Genomic DNA, 26772 nt, shown 5'->3' with positions numbered 1-26772 from the left:
TCCCAAACCAACAAAGTAGGGACGTCAAAGTGAATTTACAAGATTACTTTATAAAGTATAATGACGACTTGTACAATGAAATTCTAAATAACTAGGGTAACCCGCAAAATTAAGCCTATTTACTGGTTTACGACAACCCGCCTTACATCCTGTTATGGACTACACTATAAAAAAAAGTTTTGTAGAGGTTGCTGATTTGTTCGTCTCTACCTCTACGTCTCTAGCAATGTACAATTTGTTAGAGGTGTTGCCAAGCTGTCCCTAGAAATCAATTTTTAGAGGTAATTGGAAACACAAGCTACCTTTAGAAATGGATTTTTCAAAGTGGCAGTTATTTCTAGTCAAATGTACAAATCTGTTTTCTAGAGACAGATATTATTTCCCGTTGTCTTAGATTTGTATTTTTTTGAAAGTTGCCCACGCTCCTTGCTTCCTTCTCGGGCTATATATATGTATAATATCTATCTCAAGGAGAAAGAAAGAGGGCTGAGGAAGAAAAGGGGTTGTAATATATATATATATATATATATATATATATATATATATATATATATATATATATATATATATATATATATATATATATATATATATATATATATTACAGTTTTTAGTAGAGGCAGCTCTAAATATGTATTTCTAGAGGTGGCTGGGTTTGTGGGATCCAATGAGAACCCCTATCCACCTATGTTCTAAACATGTCATATTACTATAAAAAAAAACCATTCCCCACGAGTAGTGATATTTCGCAACTTTATATTTTTCCTGTTCATTCGTTGCGATGCATATGGAGGTATACTACCTGCAGCCTAGGACCAAGTGCCCATCCCTGCTCTTCATAACTACTACTAGTGCAGTAGTAGTACATCTGCTGCTATTGCATGTCCCATTGATCTACTATTCACGTGAATACATATACGGATGCCATTTTGCTACAGTGTAGCTACGGTGATTTTGCCGGCACCTATTCGGGCCAACTAAACAAGGCCTTGGTTTCCTCCGGGAAAGATAGGCAGGCGAGCTTTACCTCTGCACAGTGCCGGACGGTCAGACAATCGCCTCAAAATGCAGCAGTTTCAGCTAGCGTTCAAAGCACCAAAGTGGGATGTCACCACACGTTACAGCGAAAAGACCAATCACTTGCTCACGTCCGGTTTAGTAGACCGCAACAAGCCTTCAAAAGGTACGAGCTGGTCAGTCAGGTACCGGGAAAACCCTTTAATTAGGGTCTGCTTGGATGGAGGGATGCAAAACTCAGTAACGACAGAAAACACAGAAATGGGAAAAAAATAGAGGTGTAAAATAGAGGATTGAAAAACACAGAAATTTTGTAGAAACGAGTGTTTGGAACACAGGAATACTAATAGCATAAAAGTTTATTGGTTTGTGCTAAACACAGTTGTTTAGATTAAACATGAGCTAATTACTCCTTTACAAAGCGACATATAGCAGTTAAAAAAAATTGAAGTGTCTTGGATCAGCCCACATGGTTGTGCATGCAGGTAGGGACTGAAAGTAGCACATACTGTGCATGCATGCAGGAGGGAGTATGCATATTAGTGCGTGTGAGAGTGCATGAGCCGCAAAAAATATTCCCATGAGGTAAGACCTCATGTTTTCTTTCCTCCAAAACTACAGGTTTCATTACCTTTTCTCTGAAACGGCTTGGGCCTCTTCCTTTATTCCAAACATTGCTACAGTGAAAATCCTATAGAAACTTGATTCTTTCGATCTTTCTATGTTTTTCCTATGAACTAAACATAGCCTTACTGGATAAAGAACGAGACTTACCATAATTGCATGGAGCACAAAACCACTCACTGCTATTCTAAGCTCCCTGGTACAAATCTCAAAAGAAGATATCCCCAGAGGTTTTACATGCTCCCACGCACAAGCTCACAAGCCTAGCCAACGGAAAACCCAACATGTAATGTTTAGGAGTATGGTGCCGTTCGGCTGATCTTAAAAAGCGGCTTGTTTGGCTTCTTTTTTCAGACGGAACAGTGTTTTTCTCTCACAATAATTTAGCCGGAACAGTGTTTTCAGCCAAATTCAGCGAAGCGAACGGGGCCTATGAGGCTGATGGAATTTTGAGTGGCCATTTTCATGTTGTACGACTGACAAGTAGGTACGGATGAGGATAGACTCACGTGTCAGCTACACATTAGTATCTCATGACAATCTTACATCTGGATCTACTACTCGTAAAGATGTGAAAATCGATGCGCAATCTAGTGAAAGATTGCCCATTTCAAGTTTGTACTAGGAGGGATGAAGCACTTGCCACTACCATCATTTGACAACTATGATCCATCAACTGTTCTAGCATAACACACCTACGACGGGATATTACTAATTTATTAATATAACTCTAGATAAACTTGTAAGTGACGCGTCAGTACTCTGTAGTAAATTTTTAATACTCAGAGACCTCGAGATCATATAGAATATGCGGCAAGTACTACTAGGTTCACGGTGGTAGAAAAGATCCCCAACCTAGTAAATTTTCTTTTGAAGCTAGGAATTTTATATAGTTGCAAGTAATTAAGATAGCAAATCAATTAATTAGTTTATCGTGTTTTAAGCTACCGTAAGCAACAACGCGATGCTATGCAAACTTGTTCATCCATACATAGATACTACAAACAAACAGGACATTCGAATATGGCAATGGAAAAAAAAAACCATGGCAGCGACGAAGTGTACCAAAGTGGCTTACCGTCACACAAGACACTAGGAAGGGGCAGAAGTCCGGGGAATATTATTAGTAACCGGGGTTCAGGTTGCTTTATTTGGCTGCCTTTATTGAAGGATTAGCATCTGCTTTGTACTGGCTAGTGTGGCATCTATTATGCTGATGAGGGTACTCGATATGCTATTTCTCCAAATTATACTCCTACGGCTTTTTTTTTTTGTGAATCTCCTACGGCTTTCTTATTGCTAGCTTACCTGCCGTAGGAGCCAAAAGTAGCCCATTCTACAATTAGGCAACTTTCCCAAACCAACAAAGTAGGGACGTCAAAGCGAATTTACAAGATTACTTTATAAAGTATAATGACGATAAGTTATGGCTTATTAGTTGCCCTTTTTGTTGGTCAGCTTGCCATTCGGTTGCCACTTGCTTCTAACCAAAGGAGTTCAGGTACGGGTACACACATGATTTCACTATGGCTAGCTGTGCTGATTTCCGTAAGGCATGTGTGTTCACAAACTAATGTTGGGAAGGAATCGGAGTTTCACAAGTGAATTGGGTGGCCACGTTAAGGCCATGTTTAAATCTATAGAACTACTCTTGTTAGTTTCTATTTATGGACTAATAGATTAACAACTAGTCTATGACTAGTGGACTAGCAATTAGTGTGCCTATTTGGATCCTTACGGACCACTACCCTAGCCAACTTTCCGGTGACGGCTAAAACCAACACCGAAAGTAGGAAAAACGGTCGGATGGCTTTCCGTGATGGTAACTGTCTAACAAGCGAGAGTCAAACATAGCGGTATGTTCAGTCCCCCGAAAACAGAAAGCCGACTGATGGACTCCCTCCCCCCCCCCCCCCCCCCCCCCCCCGTCCAATCGGTAGTATCACTCGGAGGCTCGGGGACTATACCTATCGGGTATGCTCACGCACACTCCTTCTAGAAGGAGTTAGGGAGAACCCGAGCACGCCCATGGTCGCTGCTCGGGGCTTGAGGGCTCACCAAAGACCCTGAACTTCCAAGCGACAATAGCCCGAGCCGGACTCCAACCCAGCGCATACCTGGGCCAGTGCCCAGAAAACAACCAACGTCCTGAGCCACAGGTAACCCGTTAGGCATCCGACGCCTGGCAGTTACGGAGATGCTACGACGTTTGCCCATTCAAAGGGCACGAGGCCCTGTCGGCCACTCCTTCGGCGGGGGCACACAATGTAACACCCAAAAATTAGCTACTTTCTAAAAAGAGTAAAACGATTTATGTTAATTGTTTTGTGCTCATAAAAACATAGGTAAAAGAAAACTTTCTTTAAATTAAATCCAACATAAGGGTAGCAACATGTTTGCGCATACATGCAGTTGCATTGGTACTTTTTGTGATGAGTGGTTTGGATGTCGTTACATTGGTACTTTTGTGATGAGTGGTTTGGAAAATAAATTTAAATCTCAATCTTCAAAATATTATTTTCAAGTAGTGGTTTAAAAAGAAATTGAAAACTTGCAAAAACAAAAGTTAGATAAGATGCTTTGTTTTCAAAATCCAAAGGTTTGGAAAAGGTTTTAAGACGCGTTAGAACGATGCCTCTCTTTCCGGGAAACTTTCCGACCTTTTTCGAGATTAAATTCCTATTTCTTGAAGCTTTGTCTTTTTCCTCGATCAATCCAAAAGTCTTTTTCGGGAGCTAAAACCACTTTGGTTGTGTTCCTTATCCTTCCATCTATCCCTAGGAATTTTTATAGAATTTTTTGGAGCTCAGAGATATTTTTCGGAGCCTATATAGTAATTCTCGATTTTCTGTAATTATTTTAATTCCGAAAATCAATAATTGCTAAAATATCTTGACTTTCCAAAATCGACAAACCCTGCGTATATATATATGCCGGCGTAGCCCTCGACGCGAGGATTCTAAAAGTACAGCCCGTTTTTCGAGCCGCCACTCGTAGCCCCGCAGATCGAACGCCGAAGTTTGGCATAGCTAGGTTTCCGGCGAACTCTTCGGCGAGCTTTTCCGGCCAAGCCGTCGCGTTCCGGCGTCAACCACCACCACCACAAGGTAGATCTCGTCGTCCTCTACGCCGTGGTATACTTATTTTCACGAATCCATCACCGTTTGACTGTTTCCCCTTTGTTTTCTTTTTTCCGGTCGATTTTCCGGCGAGCTCATCCATGGCCGGTCCTCTTCTTCGAGTTCTCTGGCCATCCCGCGCCTGAAGCCGACCCCGTGCGCCGCCACCCAGCAGGGCCCCACCCCGCGTCCTGGCTCTGCACGCCGCCGCCGGATCGCGCCCTGGACCCCAGCTCCTCCGGACGCGTGCTCCTGGCGTAGGGAGCAGGCACCGTGCCTGCACTGGCTTACGGCCACCGGCCGAGTGGGCCCTGCCCCGCCCCATGTCGCCCTGGGCCGCCGCGCGGCCGCGTTCCACCGCTGGCCAGCCAGGTCGGCCGTCACCCAGCTCTCCATGCGAGCAGCAGCCTTCATGGCCATGACTGGCCATCGCTGTTCTGTACGTAGATGAAGACCAATGTAGATGACGAGGTAATTACAACTTTGCCACCCAACGTGTTTAGCCGTAGTTTATTCATTATAATTCCGTTTTAAGTGGTTCAACTTGCGTTAGATTCGTGTCGTCGAGATCTATGCAGTAGCGTTATTAGTTTTCATATCACATGTTTATGAATTTATTTTATTAAAATATTAATTATGTCTATAATTAATTAATCGCTCTTTAATTAAAGCCGATTTAGATTTTTTATTTCAATTCGATTGTGCGAGTTTCATCGCAGTGTGTGATACGTGTTAGCAGCGATGTTTAACATGTCTCATATCTTGGAAATTTATAAGTTAAATATTAATTTGATTAATGATTATTCAATAACTTTTTAATTAAAAGTAATTTAAGTTTTAATTCCGTTTTGCACCGTTTAAGTTGCGGTTGGTTCGTGTTGACGTGATCTATATGTTAGTAACAACGTTTATCATGTCACATGATTTTGTATGTATAATTAAATATTAAAATGATTAAATATGCATGTAAATAGTTTTATGATTAAGTAATATATGTTTCATATCTTGGCAATTCATATATAATATTAATATGATTACTTGTTGATATTAATATGCTTTTCAATTATAAGTTTGATTAGTTTAAACTCGTTGTATATATGATAAACTTGTATAGATGATCTCACATGCATTTTACTTTTGCAAAGTTAAAGTTTAACTTGCTTAATCTACCTGGCAACATTTATAAATAAAACGTGATTACTCTAACTCAGTTTCTAAATTAAAATATAATTTGACTAATGCTGCGTGTTAGCAGTGACGTTTAGCATGTCTCATATCTCAAAATTTTATAAGTTAAATGTTAATTTGTTTAATGGTTATGCAACTGGGTTTATAATTAAAAGCAACTTAGGTGAATACCTCAGCCTTTCATAAATCACTATCATTATGATTAATATCGACATTAATACATTTTTAATTTATAGCATGCTTAGTTCAACTTCAACACATGATGCTTTCGTATGGCTTTTGTCACATGTCCTTTAATCTTTCCAGTTAAATGTTTAAATAACTTAAATGATATGAGATATTTTTATAAATAAAATATAATTAGCTTTAACTCAACTCTTCAAATTGAATACGTTCTGAGTAACCTGAGTGGGTACTACTCACATAGTTTTTTTTAATTAACATGAATCAAGCTCGTAAATGTTTCTTTTGTAATATATATAAAACTGTACGGTAGTTGTTTCTTCTTAACGATAGTTTCGTTATCGGCGTGTTCTACGCAGTGGCGTTAGTGGTTCTCATGTTACTCAAATGTGTTTTGGCAGCTAAAAAGTTAATTGTATTAATACTATCACTTGCATAGTTTTCGGAATATAAAGTCAATATAGGTTTTATACTACACTCTTTCTTAAGCAATGAATCAAGTTGATTAATGATAATATTCGCATGTGTTTCTACAGTTAAAATAAGTTAAATGGATAGGTTTTATTTTCCGTTGCTTCGATAGTCGCTTTTTCGTTGAATCGCATGTAGCGTGTCTTTTGCATTTGTGTGTTCGAAGCGATACGCCGTTTTGCTTATTTTATTGGTTGATGTACTGTTCTCATATATTCTTATTTGTATGCCATGTATGGATATTTGTGTGGTGATATATGGTTCAGTCAAACGGTGAGGTTTACGTGGTGATTAAGAAGCTGTTCTCTAAAGACTAGAAGCTGAGAATTGGAAGCAGAAGATTGAAAGTTGAATACTAAAGGCTTTTGAGCATATTGCTTTGGGGGAAAAGCAAGTTAAGGCAAGTGTACCAAAGGCCCCTTGTACCTATAAACAATTACTATTCATATTCATGCATGTGTTCAATTTGATATACCCTTAAGGACTTTACCTAGATGAATTCTTGTACCACATATCCTTGTTACCTATGGTCGGGTATGCATTTTGGATAGATGCTGCAGCGCTGAATATAGAATAATAGTTAAACATGACTAAAGACATTATGCAATATGATAACATGAAGCTTAATGGCAATAGATAGGGGGCTAGAGTACGGGGTTGAGTACTCTAGTGCCTCTCCATAAGGACTTAATCCTGAAGCGGCAACCCAGGAGGTTCCGTACAACCCCGAGTATCATATGGCTCTGACTTTAACCTGTTAACTAGATTATACTAGCTCGTCTGTAGCTCCAGTAAGGGGTAAGAGGGTATCTTTCCTTTTTCTGCTAGGGTGTGTACCGTGCTGCGATGCCCACGTGTGCTACTCCTTTGTAGCTATGACTTGTTAGTGCAACTAGTTAAGGGTTTCATAGTGAAACCTTGCCACACTTCCTAGGAAGAGGTGTAGTGGGCCTTGCAAACCCCGGCATTAGGAATCACGGCTCGGTGGGTAAAGATGTATAATTTCTGCAGAAATAATTAACCTGTTATAACAGCCGTGCTCACGGATACGAGCGGTCTGGATCCTTCAAGATTAGTGGTTACTGTGGATGGTGGATGGATGGGAATTGAGATAAACTTGACTATTCTTTAATATCACTTGGAAATTGGGATTGTTCACTAAAGTAGTGATACAGGATGCTAAAACTTAATCAACTAAAATTGTGAACCGCAGTCAAATAGTGTCAAGCCTTTTGAGCCTCATAGATCCCTTTGATATACTTGCTAAGCATGGTGAGCTTACACTTGCTTTACATCCAATGAAAATCCCGGATGGGTACCAGATTACTGATTTGGAGGAGTTAGGCTTGTGGTCAACCAGTCAGTCGTCCCTGTGGAATTGGAGTCTTCGTCTGAAGATCGGAGTCGACTTCCCGCTATATATACTCTGAGGTCATATTCCTTTTACTAATACGTTATGTAATAAGTATTGTCTCTTGATATTACCTTTATTTGTGGCTATATGTGAGATTTGACTTCCTGGGCTCACATATAGTGTGTATCTGGTTTTGTCTTTAAAACCGGGTGCTACACACAACTGGCGTGACACAACATGACAAGGGGCTTGAACAACTCCAGGGACAAAGGGCTCCAGGGCCCACTTGTCAGCACCTCCAGGCAGGCCAAGGAAGCCTCAAGAAAGTTTGCTCGGGGAGGCCGCTCCACAGCAGACACCCCCCGACGGTCAAGTGTCAGAATGGTGATTCCTCCCCTGCTTAGGAGCGACGTACTTAGGAGACAAGCTAAGTAGGTTTCTTGCTTGGTAACTAAATTTGCCACTCCAAAAACCTTGGGCAGCCGGAGTCTTAATAGGAAATAATTTTTGTTTACCATCACAATTCAGTCTACCTAACTTCTTAACTATCTAGCCCACATATCATATAAGCTGATTTCTTGATTAACTTATGCCTAACCTTAATTAGGTGGCTATTTTTCTTGCCACAAAATTGTGGCAAGACTAAGATTATAGCTACGTACCTTAGTCAACAAAGTTGAAAGTATCTAGGCCCCTAGTTGGGTTTTGGTGATTAATGATAATACGTGATTACTGTGACTACCGTGTGTTTTGCAAAGGCAATTAAGTTAGGTCACGGTAATGGAGATCGATTGGGCAATCATGGTGGTCATGCCCCTACGATGGAAATCGTTTCGATTTTCAAAGGATGGACGACAAAGTTAAGGATGGGCTAGTTCTAAGTGTTGTTTGGTGTTGAAAAGACACTTAGAGTAGTTTAAGACTTTGTTTTTCCTTTGGCCGTACTATTAAGGGGGGTATGGACGGGTAGCTTGACCTAGGTGAGTCTAGTGAGTTAGGTGTGGTGCACACTTGCTAAATCTAGCACTAGGTAGCTCCAAAATAGCCCTTAGATCCATTGGAGCAAACTTCATTCACGTATGATCGAGAGTTGGAAGTGAATGGAGGGTCAAATACTGACCGAATGCTGGCGCAGAGTTCGGTCAGTTCATTTGATCAAGGTGAAGTCGTCTAGAAGTGACCGGACGCTGAGAGGTGAAGTGACCAGACGCTGAGGGCCAGCGTCCGATCGACTCCAGTAAGGTTCCAGAGAGGGAAAATCATGACCAAACACGTCCGGTCAGTGCTGACCAGATGTTGTCCAGCGTCCAGTCACCATTTGATCATTGGAATTCAGGGTGAACTGACCGGAGCGTCCGGTCAACATGACCGGAGCGTCCGGTCACCCCGTAGAGGCACATAACAATTCGTTTTTTAGCCCATGTTATAAATACTTTCTCCATTCATGTGTGGGGGTACTTTTGCTCATTCCAACAGCTGAGAAACACCTTTATGAGTGCCAAGTGAGGTGATTGAGATTTGAGAATTCCAAAGAGAGCCCTCATTAGTGAGATCAAGAGTAGCAAATTGTGCATCCACCCTTCTCATTAGGCTTGTCGTGGTCAAGTGAGAGTTCGTGCTTGTTACTCTTGGTGATCGCCATCACCTAGACGACTTGGTGGTGATTGGGAGCTTGGTGATCATCCGGCAGAGCTTGTGGATGACCCAACTCAAGTTGTGAGCGGTTGTGGGTGATTCACCGCGATAGAGTATCGAAGAATCAACCCGTAGAGAGCACTTGATCCTTGCGTGGATCAAGGGGGAGCTACACCCTTGCGTGGGTGCTCCAACGAGGACTAGTGGGGAGTGGCGACTCTCCGATACCTCGGCAAAACATCGCCGCGTTCCTCCTTCTCTCTTTACTTTGAGCATTTACTTTGAGCAATTTAATACTTGTCTTTACATTCATAGAATTGCCATGTTAGAGTAGGATTGGAACTTAGGTTGTAAGACTTTTTGTGCGGTAGAACATTAGAAACATTTTCTATGCACAAGGGGTTAATTGGGCTAACCGTAGGATTTAATTATTGCAAAGAAATTTAGAATTAGCCCAATTCACCCCCCTCTTGTGCATCTTGATCCTTTCAATTGGTATCGGAGCCTCGTACTCACGTATTTAGGCTTAACCGCCTAGAGAAAGATGTCTCACGGGGATGGACCTCCTCCTATCTTTGAGGGGGATGATTTTCCGTATTGGAAAATTCGCATGGAGGTGTACTTAGAAGCTCTAGATGTTGGAATACTTAGAGCCGCCTCACAAGGCTTCCCAAAACCTTGGGATGCTACAAACCTACAAGGCGATGAGGTGAATTACGAGAAATGGAATGCAAAGGCTCGAAACACCATCTTTAGAGTCCTTTGCAAAGATGTGTTTAACCGGGTGAGGAACCACAAAGACGCCCATGCACTATGGTTGGATGTTTGTGCGCTCCATGAGGGAACAATGAGTTAGCGTGAGAAACGCTATCATCTTGTCATAAAAAAGCTTAACTCTTTTGAGATGCTTCCTAAAGAATGTGCAAATGAGATGTACTCATGTTTGAATGTTCTTGTAGAGGAAGTCAATGGGCTTGGACTCACTCAAATGCAACCATCCGATGTTGTAAGGAGTGTCCTCCCCATTGACAAATATGGGCATATTATGATCGTGCTTCATCAAGGTGATCTTTCCATCGCTACACTGACACAAATCTTGGGAAAGATCAATGCACATAAGATGTATATGCACATCACGCCACAAGATGGCTCATCCTCTACCAAGAAGAAAGACAAGGACTTAGCATTCAAAGCTAGCCAAGAGAAGGGCAAAGCAAGACTTGAGTATGAGAGCTCAAGTGATGATAAAGTTGATGATGCAAGTCTTGCTCTCATATTGAGAAAAACCACCAAGATGCTAAAGAAGGTCAACAAGAGTGGCATCAAGTTCGATGGCAAGAAGAAGAAGTTCTTCACTAGCTCTAGAAGGAAGCCAATCTTCGAGATGGATTGCTACAATTATGGAGAACTTGGTCATCTAGCACACTAATGCACCAAGCCCAAGAAAGACAAGTTCAAGAACAAGTACAAGGGCAAGAAAGATGACTCAAGCAATGAAGAAGAAGATGAGAAGAAGAAAAACAAGCCATACAAGAAGAGAGATGTCAAGAAGAAGGACTTCACAAGAAGAAGAAGAGTGGAAAGGCATACATCGTCGGTGATTGGCTCATGGATATTGATTCATCTAGTGGGTCATCCGATGATGATAGTAACAACGAGAAGGTGGCCACCATTGTTATTGACTCTTCATCATCTTCACCACAACCACCGCCATCATCCTCTATACACCTATGCCTTATGGCCAAGGGTGAACGCAAGGTATCAAATGATGATGATAGTAGTGGTGATGAACATGCTAGTAATGATGATAGCGATAGTGATGATGATGAATATGAATCACCTTCTTATGATGATCTTGCTAGATTACTAAAACAATACACTAAGATCATTATAAAGACTAGAGCTAAGAATGATTCACTTTTAGCAAAATGTGATATGGCAGAAAAGGCTAGTATTGAGCTTAGAGAAGCAAATGATGCTATATCATCCAAACTCAATGAGCTCAAATCTTCTAAGAAAGAGCTTAAAGATAAACATGATAAACTTGAGAGGATAAACAATGAGCTCATCACTAGCCATAACAATCTAAAAGAAGAATATACAACTCTAAAGATCAATCATGATAATCTTGTTATTGCTCAAGAATTTTTATCCAATGAGCCACATGATGCTACTAACGATGTTGTTAAGATTGATATAGCTACATCATGTGATGATTTGATCATTGAGAGCATTGAGCAAAGTTCTAGTAGCAAGGGCAAGCAAGTGGTTGAGGCCGATGATTATGATGAGTTTGTCAAGCTCAAGAATGATAATGAAAAGCTCAAGAAAGATCTTGAAAAAATCAAAAGCCACAACACTATTATGCTAGAAACTCTTGATCATGATGGTGATTTGATCCTTGAGAATGAGAAGCTCAAAGAAGAGAACAAGAAGCTCAAAGAAGAGAAAAATAATGATGCTCTCAAGGAAGAAAACAAGAAGCTCAAATTGGAGAAAGAGCATCTCAAGATTGGATTGAGCAAGTTCACAAGAGGCAAGCATCTACAAAGTGAGCTACTTATGAACACCATCATGAAGATGGATAGAAGTGGCATTGGGTATTTGGCAAACCAAGAGAAGAAGGCTCAAGCTCAACAACAACACAAGTCAAAGCCAAAGCCAAAGAGATGTTTTGAGTGTGGACAAGAAGGTCACTTTGCCCATGAGTGCCAAACTCCACCACCACAACCCTTGTCCCAAGCATGCTAGACCTTTTGCCTTCAATGCTCACTACATGCTTAGAAAGGATTCTAGTGGGAAAATGAAAGTCATGTTCTTAGGACCTCCCAACAAGAATGGGCCTAAGAAAATTTAGGTTGCAAAGTCACTTGTTGAGAAGGTGAAGGGCCCTCAATAAGTTTGGGTTCCTAAAGCTTGATCTCTTGTGTGTAGGTGAACTACAAGACCGGTGGAAGTCATTGGGTTATTGATAGTGGTTGCACACAACATATGACCGGTGATCCTCGTATGTTCACCTCACTAGATGAAGAAGTAGATGGACAAGAAAAATCACATTTGGAGGTAATTCAAAGGGCAAGGTTAAAGGATTGGGCAAAGTGGCAATACCAAATGATCATTCTATCTCAAATGTGCTATATGTTGCTTTATTGAGTTTCAACTTGCTATCCATTGGACAATTGTATGATCTTGGCTTCCAATGCTTGTTCACCGAAGACAGGAAGTTGTTGTATCTAAGAAGGATGATGATCAAGTGATATTCAAAGGATTTAGATACAATAACCTATATTTAGTGGATTTCACCTCCGAAGATGCTAACTTGAAGACATATCTATTCACCAAAACAACACTTGGGTGGCTATGGCATAGAAGACTTGCTCATGTTGGGATGAGATCACCCAAGAAGCTAATGAAGAATGATTTGGTGAGAGGGTTAAAGGACTGTGAAGTTTGAGAAGGACAAGCTTTGTAGTGCATGTCAAGCCGGCAAGCAAGTTGCAAATACTCATCCAACCAAAGCTTTCATGTCAACCACAAGAGTGCTAGAACTCCTTCACATGGATTTATTTGGACCAACAACATACAAGAGTTTGGGAGGAAATCTTTATTGTCTTGTGATTGTTGATGACTATTCAAGATACACATGGGTATTCTTCCTTCATGACAAATCCAAAGTTGCATCTTGCTTGAAAAAGTTTGCTAAGAGAGCACAAAATGAATTTGAAGTGAAGCTCAAGAAGATTAGAAGTGACAATGAGAAAGAATTTGACAACACAAACATAGAAGCCTATTGTGATGAAGTTGGGATCAAGCATGAGGTCTCCGCAACATATACACCTCAACAAAATAGTGTAGTTGAGAGAAAGAATCGGACATTAATAACTCTTGCAAGAACAATGCTAGATGAGTACAACACCCCCAAAGCTCTATGGGCAGAAGCTATCAACACCATATGCTATGCATCCAACCGCCTATTCCTTCAAAAGTTCCTTGGAAAGACACCTTATGAGTTGCTCAATGGGAAGAAGCCGGACGTCTCTTTCTTTAGGGTGTTTGGTTGCAAATGCTACATCTACTAAGAAGCGGCAACACCTAGGGAACTTTCAAAGACGTTGTGATATTGGTTTTCTTGTTGGTTACTCATCAAAATCCAAAGCATATAGAGTATTTAATCATGCCACCGGCTTGGTTGAAGAAACATATAATGTGGAATTTGATGAATCTAATGGCTCCCAAGGAGCATATGAGAATCTTGATGATGTAGGTGATGAACCATTGAGGGAGGCTATGAAGAACATTCCGGTTGGAGACATCAAGCCTAAAGATGATGAAGATGAATGTACAAGTGATTGATCCACCTTCTTCATCAAGTGTGCCACAAGATGGTGATAAAGATGGGAGAGTAGAAAATGAAGATACTCATGTCTCCCATGATCAAATGGTGGTACAAGCATAAGATGTTGATGCTCCACAACCTCCTCCTCAAGTGGTCAATAGAAGAAATACACCTCTACTATAAGATCATCCATAAGATCTCATCATAGGGAGTCCATCAAAGGGTGTAATGACTCGCTCACTAAAAACTTGCTTCATTTATTGCTCATTACTATTTTGTCTCTTGCTATGAGCCTACTAAGGTAGAAGAATCTCTTCAAGATCCGGATTGGATAAATGCCATGCATGAAGAGTTAAACAACTTCACCCGCAATGAAGTTTGGACTCTTGAAGAGCGACCAAAAGGTGCAAGAGTCATTGGAATAAAGTGGGTGTTCCGCAAAAAGAAAGATGATCAAGGCGTTGTTGTAAGGAACAAGGCAAGACTAGTTGCAAAGGGGTTCTCTCAAGTTGAAGGTTTGGATTTTGGAGAGACCTTTGCACCAGTAGCAAGACTAGAAGCCATTCATATACTTCTTGCATATGCATCACATCATGACATGAAACTATATCAAATGGATGTGAAAAGTGTATTCTTAAATGGCTTTATTAATGAACTAGTCTATGTTGATCAACCTTCCGGGTTTAAAGACCCTAGATATCATAATCATATTTATAGGTTGTCCAAGGCGTTATATGGGCTTAAGCAAGCCCTAAGAGCTTGGTATGAGCGTCTTTGGGACTTCCTCATTGAGAAGGGCTTCACCATTAGGAAGGTCGACACCACACTATTCACCAAGAAGCTTGATGGGCACATCTTCATTTGTCAAGTGTATGTTGATGATATCATCTTTGGATCATCAAATGAAGATTCTTGCAAAGAGTTTGGTGATTTGATGTCAAAGGAGTTCGAGATGTCAATGATTGGTGAGCTTACATTCTTTCTTGGTTTTCAAGTCAAGCAAATGAGAGAAGGGATTTTCATCTCTCAAGAGAAATATACAAATGATCTTCTCAAGAGATTCAAGATGGATGAATGTAAGCCAATCAAGACACCAATGCCAACTAATGGACATCTCAACCTAGATGAGGGAGGTAACACGGTTGATCAAACTCTCTACTGCTCTATGATTGGTAGCTTGTTATATTTAACCGCATCTAGGCCCGACATTATTTTTAGTGTGTGTATGTGTGCTAGATTTCAAGCTAATCATAAGGAAACTCATTTGATTGCCATTAAAAGAATCCTTAGGTATCTTAAGCACACACCAAGCATTGGCCTTTGGTATCCCAAAGGAGCTATATTTGAATTAATTGGCTATTCCGATTCAGATTATGCTAGTTGCAAAGTTGATAGAAAAAGCACATCCGGAGGGTGCCATTTGCTTGGTAGATCACTTGTGTCTTGGTCCTCCAAGAAACAAAATAGTGTGGCCTTATCCACCTGCCGAAGCGGAATACATTGCCACTGGGTGCTTGTTGTGCACAAATACTTTATATGAAACAAACTTTGCTAGACTATGGTGTAGTTCTAGAAAAAGTACCTCTTTTCTGCGATAATGAATGTGTGGTAAAACTTGCAAATAATCCAGGTTCAACACTCTCGCACCAAGCACATAGATATCCTCCATCACTTTCTTAGAGATCATGTTGCAAAGAATGATATTTCATTAGAAGGTGTAAGGACCGAGGATCAATTGGCGGATATCTTCACTAAACCGCTAGATGAGGCAACTTTTTGTCGATTGCGGAATGAGCTCAATGTTCTTGATTTTAGTAACTTCACTAAAAAATGAGCTTGGTTGTCCCTTGCATTGCATTGTAATATACAACATGTTTAATTTTTGGTAATGCATATAGGGCTTGTCTAACATGGTTAAGATAACCGCCGTAAAGCGTGTGAAGAAGCTTAACCTTGGATCAAACTTGACAAGCAACTAGATTTAATTTCAAGTATTGCATTGCATATGCATGAATGTTGCTTTGTCATTTATCTTCAATTGCCCTCTTATTGCCTATTTTCTTAAAAAGAATTATAGCTTAAGGCAAAATATTTTGAAAAAAAATTGAGGAGTTTGAGAGAGGTCACTCACTATCAGTCCCAATTGGTGTTTATTTGGATCTTATTGGAGTTGGGACATGATTGAGAACATGCATCACGAAGGACTTTAAAGATTTGCTGGAAAAAGAGTGACCGAACGCTGCACCGGACTCTGAAGTCCAGTGTCCGGTCAGTTCATAGGAGGTGAACTGCTGCTGAGAAGGAGTGACCGGATGTTGAAACAGTGTTTTCCCACAGTGTCGGTCAGATGGTGATCCTGTGTTCGGTCAATCGAAGACGATGAAGGCAGCTTGCACCGGACCCTGGCTATGTCCGATCAATTGCGATCGGACGCATACGGTCATGATTCTAGGAGATTTGGACCTCTCTACAATTGACCGGACGCTGGGTGGTAGCGTCCAGTCGCTGCCACCGGAGCGTCCGGTCAGTAGGAAACGTGCATTTTTAGGACTGCTTCTCCGTTTCCTTTTCTATCTCGTAGGGGACCCCCATATAACCCAGCGACGCATCTATGCCAAACCCTAGCCATCGCCTCTGCAAGCTTGCCACGCCGCCACTATCCACGCCGTGCGCCATCACCGCCATGCCCCGCGACGCCGTCCCCACGCCGATGCAGCTTGCCCGTTCCGCTCCTATGCTCCATCGCGCCCGCGCCACTCTCCAGCACATGCCATGCCTAGCATCGCCATGCCCAGCGCAGCCATGCCTAGCGCCACCGTGTCCTGCTCCAGTGCTGCCATCGTGCCCAAGCGCCCACATTGCAACCTCGTCAGAGACCACAATCTCCATCCAGTGCCATCGTTCAGTGCCTCAGAGTTGTCGCCGTAACCCTAATCTCCTATTGCTGACCTGATGGTTCCTCGATCTGTTCCTCCTCTCGTTGTTTCACCGGTTCGTCAGGTAGCAAGCCCTCGTCTCCAATTTCGTACCTAATTGCTTGCTCCCTAGGGTTTCGTATCTCTTGATGAATAATTAAAATTATTTGTATATCCTATCTATTCTATCGTGTAGCGAGTCGATGCCGTTGTGGTCCAATTTGTAGTTGTCAGTCAACTCGGGGTCAAGCTTCGCGAGTACGGATCAAGGCCAAGCCTCAGAAGTGACAGTTTGTAGTTGATCTTCAGTTAGCGGTAGTTGTTCTTTTCAGATCCATCAGATGGCTCATGTCAAGAATGTTGGAGGTGGTCCCAGTATTGAGGATCTAAGGCCCCTGCCTCGCCAACCTACATATACAAAAGGCAAGGCAACGAAGAAGCTTGCAACAAAGAAGCAGAAGTATCCTAGATGCAGATACAGCTAGAGCAGCCGTAGTTGCAGCAGCAGCAGAGCATGCAGAGGCAGGAGGTGCTAGGAGTGGAGTCCATATCGTAGATCAGCTCTCTCCATCTATGAGGGCTGCACTAGAGTAGATTGAGCAGCCGTCATGGTGGTCCTAGCTGGGACTTGTCATGGTTGTAGGATGGCGAGTTGTGTTGGATGAGAGTCAGCCTTAGGGGGAGTCACAGCAAGAGCCACAGTCAGCAGAGCAGACTCAGGAAGGAGGGCAGGCCAAGGAGATAGAGTAGGCACCTTAGCCATAGCTTCACCGCTCTAGTCATACTCGTGCTCTAGTCACTCCGAGGTCAGAGACACAGCAGAGGGGTTCATGTCCACCGCCTAGACCATAGGGTCTACCTCCAGTGACCCACTTGGATTTGAGGGCCACCACGACCAAGTAGGTTTAGCAGCTCAGATTTGTGGACTTTTAGTAGTGGTTTCCATCGAGGAGGGATGAGCGTGCTTCAGAGGGTTTCTACACACATCTGCATGAAGATTTTTTTAATGCATATCTTAACAGTGGGGCAGTATTCAGATCTCAGAGGGTGTGCAACATTGAGACCATTGTAGCAGTAGCTGGAGAGCATATTTGCCCCTACCTTGCATATCTACCAGGGCTAACAAATTTACTAGGATGGATAGGCTTATATGTTCCATGTTGGCTCTGTCAGTTCTATGCTTCACTCTGGATTGACCCACAGCACATATTTATACACTTTGCATTCAGAGGCAGAGATTACTAGGCTAACGAGCACTAGGGTCAGAGAGATACTTAGGCTTTAAGAGTAGCCCATCTAGCTACATGAGGTTTGCTATGGATAGATAGCGCCTCCTAGATGCCCCTCATGGTGGTCTTGTGCCCCTATAGATCTAGTCCGCCAGTGCTTCACAGAGCCTTTTGGTGAGGGGTTCGAGCAGGACACCCAGTGATCTCACTCCTACTGCTCAAGTACTTGATGCCATTATGAGGAGGACACTACTTCCGAGGATGGGGTATCGCAAAGGCTTGACTCACATATAGTTATGGTTACTGAACTCTCTGATACAGTAGACAGTGTTTGACATTTAGGGATCTCCTTCTATCAGAGATGGAGGATACTATTGTTGAGGGGTTCAGAGGTCACCGTTAGTTTCCCTATGCTCACTAGATCACATTTCTTATTCACAAGGGCAGTTATAGTGAGGCCACCTGAGATGCTAGCTGAGTACAGTGGTGCTACTACAGAGTTCCCTGCATACAACCTGACTCAGATGATCCGCCATAGTACACCGAGTGCACCTAGCCAGCCATGCTGTCGTCCAGAGGTGCTAGAGACTATAGCCCAGTAGGATGATACTATCAGGGGCATAGCAGCTATAGAGGAGGAGCAGCTTGATGCTCAATAGGAGGGGATGGTTGAGAGCAACCCTGGTGATAGCTCAGATGAGGACTACTAGGGCATTCCTCAGATGCCTCCACGTTGACATGACCATGAGGCCAGTAGCTCTAGTTTAGCTCCACCTACACCAAAGAGACCCCGCTCTACTTGTCATACTTGAGCGGATGAGGTAGGATCAGGCTCGCTAGGCTCAGGAGACCACCGCCACTTTTGCATAGTTTCAGACTTGGTAGGATGAGTTTTAGCAATAGCAGTAGGCCATACAGTAGTAGCAGCAGGTCATGCATCAGCAGCAGCTTCTCATGCAGCAGTAGCTACTTGGGTTTATGCAGCATGTTATGACATTTATTGGGGTTCCACCGCCATAGCCTTCACCTCAGCTTGGTCAGACTACCACCACTTCTATGACTCTAGCTTTATAGCCTAGTGGGCTTCAGAGTCAGGGACAGCCACCAACACAGTTTGCTTCACCTACAGAGCAAGGTGTCCTAGTGGTTTTCCTCACTGGTGTTAGCCCCACAGTTCACACCTCTTTAGACGGGCTTCACACTGGCTCAGACTTCCTCACTGATAGTGCCAGATATCTTAGTCTCCAGGAGTCTTGGAGCGACTTTTAGTGAGTTGACAGGGCAGCCTACTCCGCCATATTTGCATGTCCTAGGTCCTTCTATAGTTGCACCTATTACCAGGACTATAGAGACGCTCCCTTCCTCAGTGGCATCATCAGAGCCAGCTGCTCCAGTCATACTTGCACAGTCTACAGCAGCTCCAGTTGTTGATCTGACCTAGACCACTTTAGTGTCGCTTCTAGCTATAGAGGGTCAGACCACTCAGAGCTCTAGTTTAGATGATGATGGCACTCAGTTCTAGGTCGCTCCTCGTACCTTAGCGCTTGAATCATCTGTTGTAGCCCCACCGACCGACCCTTAGGTTTTGGTGTTTGACGCCAAAGGGAGAGAGGGATTGAGTATGTTAGTCTTAGGGGGAGCGACATATCTAGGGGGAGCTTAGTTTATCTATTAGATTATCTATTATATTTGGAGTTTTATGTGTGATACACTATTATGCATTCAGTGTGTTTACTTTTATGCATCAAACTATATTTATGTGATAGTGATATCTACGTGATCGTGATATATGACATGTGTGCTCTCTACTTTGAAATATTTATATGTCATATCACTTGTGCTATGCTCATTTGCTTTTCTTCCACGTTTTACTCCGATGCAAATGAGCTTTATTACTTGTACTCGTGCTTATTTCAAATCTTTTGAGTACATTATGTTGGCTTGGGTCATATAAGCTTGTCTAACTCTTTTGTTCTTATTGTCAAAAGCTTATATGAACCAAGCATGTTTAAAACCTCAACTCTTTCACATACTCGAGGTGGTATTGTCATCAATCACCAAAAAGGGGGAGATTGAAAGCATCTAGGCCCCTAGTTGGGTTTCGATGATTAATGACAATACGTGATTACTGTGACTACCGTGTGTTTTGCAGAGACAATTAAGTTAGGTCACGGTAATGGAGATCGATTGGGCTATCATGGTGGTCATGCCCCTACGATGGAAATCATTTCGGTTTTCAAAGGATGGACGACAAGGTTAAGGATGGACTAGTTCTAAGTGTCGTTTGGTGTTGAAGAGACACTTAGAGTAGTTTAGGACTTTGTTTTTCCTTTGGTCATACTATTAAGGGGGGTATGGATGGGTAGCTTGACCTAGGTGAGTCTAGTGAGTTAGGTGTGGTGCACAATTGCTAAATCTAGCACTAGGTAGCTCCAAAATAGCCCTTAGATCCATTGGAGCAAACTTTATTCATGTATGATAGAGACTTGGAAGTGAATGGAGGGTCAAATACTGACTGGATGCTGGCTTCGGTGTGACTAGACGCTGGCGCAGAGTCCAGTCAGTTCATTTGATCAAGGTGAAGTCGTCTAGAAGTGACCGGACGCTGAGAGGTGAAGTGACCGGACACTAAGGGCCAGCGTTCGGTCAACTCCAGTAAGGTTCCAGAGAGGGAAAATCATGACCGGACGCGTTCAGTCACCATTTGACCACTGGAATTCAGGGTGAACTGACCGGAGCATCCGGTCACCCCGTAGAGGCACATAACTATTCGTTTTTTCAGCCCATGTTATAAATACATCCTCCATTCGTGTGTGGGGGTACTTTTGCTCATTCCAACAGCTGAGAAACACCTTTGTGAGTGCCAAGAAGAGCAAGGTCCTAGTGAGGTGATTGAGATTTTAGAATCCCAAAGAGAGCCCTCATTAGTGAGATCAAGAGTAGCAACGTGTGCATCCACCCTTCTCATTAGGCTTGTCATGGTCAAGTGAGAGTTCATGCTTGTTACTCTTGGTGATCGCCATCACCTAGACTGGCTTGGTGGTGATTGGGAGCTTGGTGATCATCCGGTGGAGCTTCTGGATGACTAGACTCAAGTTGTGAAGCGGTTGTGGGTGATTCACCGCGACAGGAGTGTCGAAGAACCAACCCGTAGAGAGCACTTTATCCTTGCGCGGATCAAGAGGGAGCTACACCCTTACGTGGGTGCTCCAACGAGGACTAGTGGGGAGTGGTGACTCTCCGATACCTCGGCAAAACATCACCGCGTTCCTCCTTCTCTCTTGACTTTGAGCATTTACTTTGAGCAATTCAATACTTGTCTTTACATTCATAGAATTGCCATGCTAGAGTAGGATTGGAACTTAGGTTGCAAGACTTTTTGTGCGGTAGAACATTAGAAACACTTTATAGGCACAAGGGGTTAATTGGGCTAACCAGTAGGATTTAATTATTGCAAAGAAATTTAGAATTAGCCCAATTCACCGCCCCTCCTCTTGGGCATCTTGATCCTTTTAAAAGTGAAGCAACAGTTAGTTGCCAAATGCCAACAAAAAACATGTAACTCCCTAAATTTTGCATATTTTTGAAATAGGAGGAAATGATTAATTATGCATTTTGTGGGAATTTGAATTTAGGAAAATAATAAATTTTATCAAATTAAAAGCAAATATAGGTCAACGACCATGAGTGTGCATTCAAGCTGCTGCATAATAATTTTTGAGTTGGTGTGATTTGAAATCAAACCTCAAATTGTTTTGAATTTGTATTTGGAAATTGCTTTGGAATATTGGAAAAGGAAAATAAGCTTCTTTCTCCTTCCTCTGTTTCGGCCCGTAGGCCTGCTTCTACCCGTGGCCCATTTCTCCCCGCGCCGGCCTAGCTTCACTTCCTTCCCATAGCGGCCCATTCGGCCTTGTTCCAGCGCTGTCCTTCTTCTCCTCTCCTCTCCACTTGGGTCGGAGCCTAGCTTGCTTTTCTCCCTTGCGCGCCACATCGCATGGCCCAGCTAGCCCAGCCAGACGCCCACGCCCGCATGTCCCTATCCTTCGGTCCGCTGACCTGCCTTGGCCCATAGGTCAGGGGCTTCTTCGTCCCCGCACGTATTCGGGCTAGAGTCCTCCGCCGCGCCAACGCCATGTCCGCCTCCGCCACGAGCGCGATGTCGTGTCGCCCAAGTACCGCTGCCCCCATAAATAGCTGCCTCCTCCAGCCTCCCTATCCCATCTTGCCGCAAGCTCTTCGCCCACGCAAGCCCACAGCCACACCTCGCCCTAGCACCACCGTGATAGTCGCCGACCACCGAGCGCCTGCGCAACCTCTACTGCCTCCCGCTATTTGATTTTGGGTCCAGGTGAGTTCCCCACTCCCTCCTCTCTCTCTCTCGGTGCTTCTATTTCATCGAACCTGAGCACTGTAGCCCTAAACCACAAGCTCCAGTGAGCTCTCCTATGGTGCCACGTCGCATCGCTTGGTCCTGTTCCTGTGGCAGTGTTTTTTTTCTCCACCGCCAGATCCAATCTTGGCCCTCCAAGTCTAATCCAACGGTTCCAGATCCAAGATACCCCTTTGCCGTCAATTTTTCAAAAACACCCTTACAATTATTTCAGACTTAACCCACAGTCCAAAGCATGTTTTCATATTTTGTTTCTTTCTTTTGAAAGAGTATTTGGGTTCGGTTAGATTGAAAATACGTTTTTAGTTATTTATAGTTTTGTCCACTCAACTTGTTTTAGCCATAAAATCTCTGTTTTAGCTCTGATTTGATCCGTTCAAGTTGCGTTAGGTTCGTAATTAAGTGATCTACATGTTTATGCTACTGTTAAGTAGGTTTCCAACCTTTAAAATTCGAGGTTAGACTTAATCTATTATTTTACTATAGAAAATCTTGTTTAATTCATAACTTCTTCGTTTTAGCTCCGATTTTTGTGATCTTCGCGTTTGTGTGTTCGTAGCGAGACGTAGATTCATTTTCCTAAACTTTTCATCTTGATTTTATGCTATTGGTGTACTATTCTAATCTATAGCTTTGTTTGCTTTGCATGATTGCTCCTGGATGCTTGTATGTTGTTGTGGTTATCGGGTATAGACGGTGAACAATTCATGGGAGATCAAGGGTATGACTTTGATGAGCAGGACCAGCAGGAATACTTTGCTCAAGGCAAGTATAGCATGGGATCATCCTTGTTTCATATTCACCTTAATTCATTAAATTCATGTTGCATGTGTCACCTTGAAAGGGATTCCCTAGAATTGAACTTTTACCTGGTCACCTACGGGTTATGCATTGGGTAGCTTTGCTAGAGCTCAATTAAACCATGATCTTGTAACTTGACTAATGGTATATGCAATAAACATTAAAATATGACTTTTTAGCAATATGGAAACAGGGGGCTGGAGTGTTTAGCTACTTTCTAAATGCTTCAGATTCCTCTCCCTAAGGACTTATCTATAAGTGATCATCCTGGGACTTACAGTACAACTGTGAGGGCTACATGGCTCTAGATTTAGCTCAGTATGAGGACCTTTTCTAGCTTGTTAGTGGTTACCTTTATTAGCGTAAGAATGGACTTGTGGAATCAGGTATAGTGCGGCCTCTGTCCCCGTGTGTATAGGCTACGTGTCAATATGCCATCGGGAAGGGGGCTCTACATCTATTTGTCGAGTGAATCTAATGGCCCCAACTTGTTATATGAACCTTTGAAAGGCTTCATAGTGACCCCTGCCTGCTCACCTTGGAAGTGTTTTGGGAGTAATTAACCCTAGGCATATGGGTATCACGACTCACAGTGAAAGTGTACAACCTCTGCAGAGTGTAAAACTGGTATATCAGCCGTGCTCACGGTCATGAGCGGCCTTGGAACATTTACAGAATAGAGGAACACTAAGTATTATTTGTTTATGCTATTCATTATTCATGTTTACATTTAATCATGTGTTTGCATTGGAAATTGAAACAACTTGTTGCTACTCTTAAGCTAAAATTGTGATAATTAAAAGCTGAATGTTGTTAAATCTGTGTCAAGCCTTTTGAGCCTCATGAACCCTGTGTTACACTTGTTGAGTATGACATGTACTTATGCTTGTTTATTTTCATTATTTGGATAAAAACTCCAGATGGGTAACAGATGGCTATGAGTATGATGATTTTCCTGAGGACTACTAGACTTGTGGTCAACTAGTCGATGCCTCTGTGAAATAAAGCTTCCGCAAGAGATCTTTTATTACTTCCGCTATATTTATGTGATAACTCTGTCTTATTCGTGATGTAATAAACATTTGTGATGATACTATTCATAATTTGTCGACTTATGTGTGTGACTGATCTCTAGGAGAACATAAGATTTTACACTCCATTTTATCCTTAAAATTGGGTGTGACAGATTGGTATCAGAGTTATGTTGACTGTAGGAACGCAAGCCTAGTTAGCAATGATCATTTTAGCTTCTTTTGCTTCACTCATTTCATGCTTTCTATCTCACCCTTGTTATTTGCTAAGGTTTTATGCTTCTTTTGTCTTATTCTATTATGAAAATTATTGCTTCTAATCTAATCTAACTAAATCTAATTCTGTAGATGCCTCGTGCCAGCAAGACTGCCTACATCAGCACTGGAGGGCACTACCCGCCTCATGGTTTATCCATGGAACCTGAGGAGGAAGAACCCCAGGAACAAGAATTTGATTCACCAACACCGCCAACACCTGTACCTACACCTGAGCCAGTCTAGGAGGAACCCAAAGAAGTCGAGGTCGTCCACCTGTCCGATGATGATGATGAAGAAGATGTCATTGAAGAGAATGAGCCAATCCCACCCCTAGGGTGGATGACAAAGGTGTGGTATAAGCCAGGATGTGAATCCTCCATTTCACATCACCGACTCATCAGCATGCTTCAGACCTACTACAACGACTAGGATGCAGCTATGGAGTACATCTATGAAGAACATACGCACCCTCTTGAAGACACCTATTGGAAGACCAGGGTGTGCATCGCCATCAAGGACGCATAGAAAGATGCATATCGGCTGGATTCAAACTATGCGCACCATGCTCACCGTGCTACCATGGAGGACAACATAGAAGATGTAGCCGTTGAAGCTTGCATAGGCCTCCATGGTCGCCGATTCGAGGATATGAAGAATGACCAATATCTATTCCTCCCTCACCAACACCTAGAACTAGGATGGGCAATGATGGACCCACAGGGCATGGATCCAACAACCCAAGTGATGGTACACTTTGGCTATGAGTCCGTAGCAAAAATTCATCGATTGGAGGATCAGTTGAAGGCACAGCAGAAAACTATTAAGAGACACCGACAAGTGATAGATGAACAAAGGGTGTGCCTCAACTTGCCAAAGATGTATGAGGAGCTTCCCCATAAGTCTCGCCCATAGATGTTGGAGTCCCTTTTATGTAATAAAATGATAGTAGAACGAGTCAAGTTGAGTCTAGTCGAGTCTACTAGTGCGGTGTGAACATTGGTGTGTCTAGTTGATTTGTTATTGTGTTTATGTGTGAGTTGGATTTTTGTAATGAGTGCTGGAACTTTGTGGGTTTGTCTGCAAGTTTCATAGTTAAGAATATTAAAGGATGGGTCCATAAATAAATATTTGGGTTTGTTACATCTTGTTCTCTCGGAATATGTTTTTTAGAGCAGTCTGTCCTTATCTCAATGCCAATTAAAATCTACACAACCAAAAATTATGACATTTTTATGGGAACAACTAGACTTAAGTATCTTTACAATGCCTCTAGAATCACCCTCATATCTGATCTGGTTCATGAGCAACTCTTGGCAGTATAGACATAGATCATGCAAGCGTTGGTGCAGAATCAGCAGAACCAACAGGTTGGTGGGGCACCACATGATAAGCGTGGTGAATTCTTGAAGGGCCATCCCCCAGTGTTCTCTCATGCCACTGATCCACTAGAACTAGATGATTGGCTTCGTGTAGTGGAGAAGCAGCTCAACATAGCACAATGTGATGATCAATAGAAGGTGTTGTACGCTTTAGGACAACTCTAGGGAGAAGCTCAAGACTGGTGGGAGTAATTTGAGTATGGACATCCCTCCAATGCTCCCCCTGTCACCTAGCAGGAGTTTAGAGAGAATTTTAGATCCTATCACATACCAGAGGGATTGATAGAGCTCAAGTAGGAGGAGTTCAGAGCTCTTAAGCAGGGATCTATGTTTGTCGCTAAGTACCATGACAAGTTTGCTCAGTTGACACGTTATGCTCCAAATGAAGTGGCTGATGATGCTGACAAGCAACGCTGCTTTCTCAAGGGTCTATATGATGGTCTACAGCTCAAGCTTATGTCCAATACATACCCTAATTTTCAGACGATGGTGAATCGCGCTATTGTTATTGACAACAAGCGTAAGGAGATGGAGGCTAAGAAGAGGAGGCTTCAAGGACAGACCTCTGGGAGTAATACTCGTCCACGCACCAATCCTCAGCAAGGCTTCCAGCAGGGGTTTTAGGGACCACCCAGTCAGTGAAATCATGGTTAGTACCCTCAGCGCAACCTGAACCAGCAACTGATTGGTAATCAACATCCTCAACAGAAGAGTGGTCACCAGACACCACGACAGGGAACACCCAACAGCACTCCCATGAAGACTAGTGCCCATAGCACTCCCTACAAGTGCTTTCGTTGTGGTAAAGAAGGTCACCTGTCTTATAATTGCCTTAAGAA

General features: G+C 42.7%; 1 long non-coding RNA gene across 4 annotated transcripts; it reads left to right on the top strand.

Moving 5' to 3' along the window:
- The first annotated feature begins 4637 nt into the window (after nt 1-4637).
- On the top strand, nt 4638-25609 carry LOC136539443 (uncharacterized). Of its 4 annotated transcripts, none has more exons than XR_010779663.1 (5): nt 4638-5231; nt 6869-7002; nt 7925-8033; nt 23158-23229; nt 24645-25609. It is a non-coding gene; the product is annotated as an uncharacterized lncRNA (long non-coding RNA). The 4 variants fall into 4 exon arrangements; XR_010779664.1 differs by lacking the exon at nt 24645-25609 and adding an exon at nt 24186-24351; XR_010779665.1 differs by lacking the exons at nt 23158-23229; nt 24645-25609 and adding an exon at nt 24186-24351.
- The last annotated feature ends 1163 nt before the right edge of the window (nt 25610-26772 follow it).

Source organism: Miscanthus floridulus, chromosome 2 (assembly GCF_019320115.1).
Source record: "Miscanthus floridulus cultivar M001 chromosome 2, ASM1932011v1, whole genome shotgun sequence".
NCBI lineage: Eukaryota > Viridiplantae > Streptophyta > Magnoliopsida > Poales > Poaceae > Miscanthus > Miscanthus floridulus.
The sequence above is the reverse complement of the archived record's forward strand: the minus strand, read 5'-3'. Positions and strand labels throughout refer to the sequence as shown.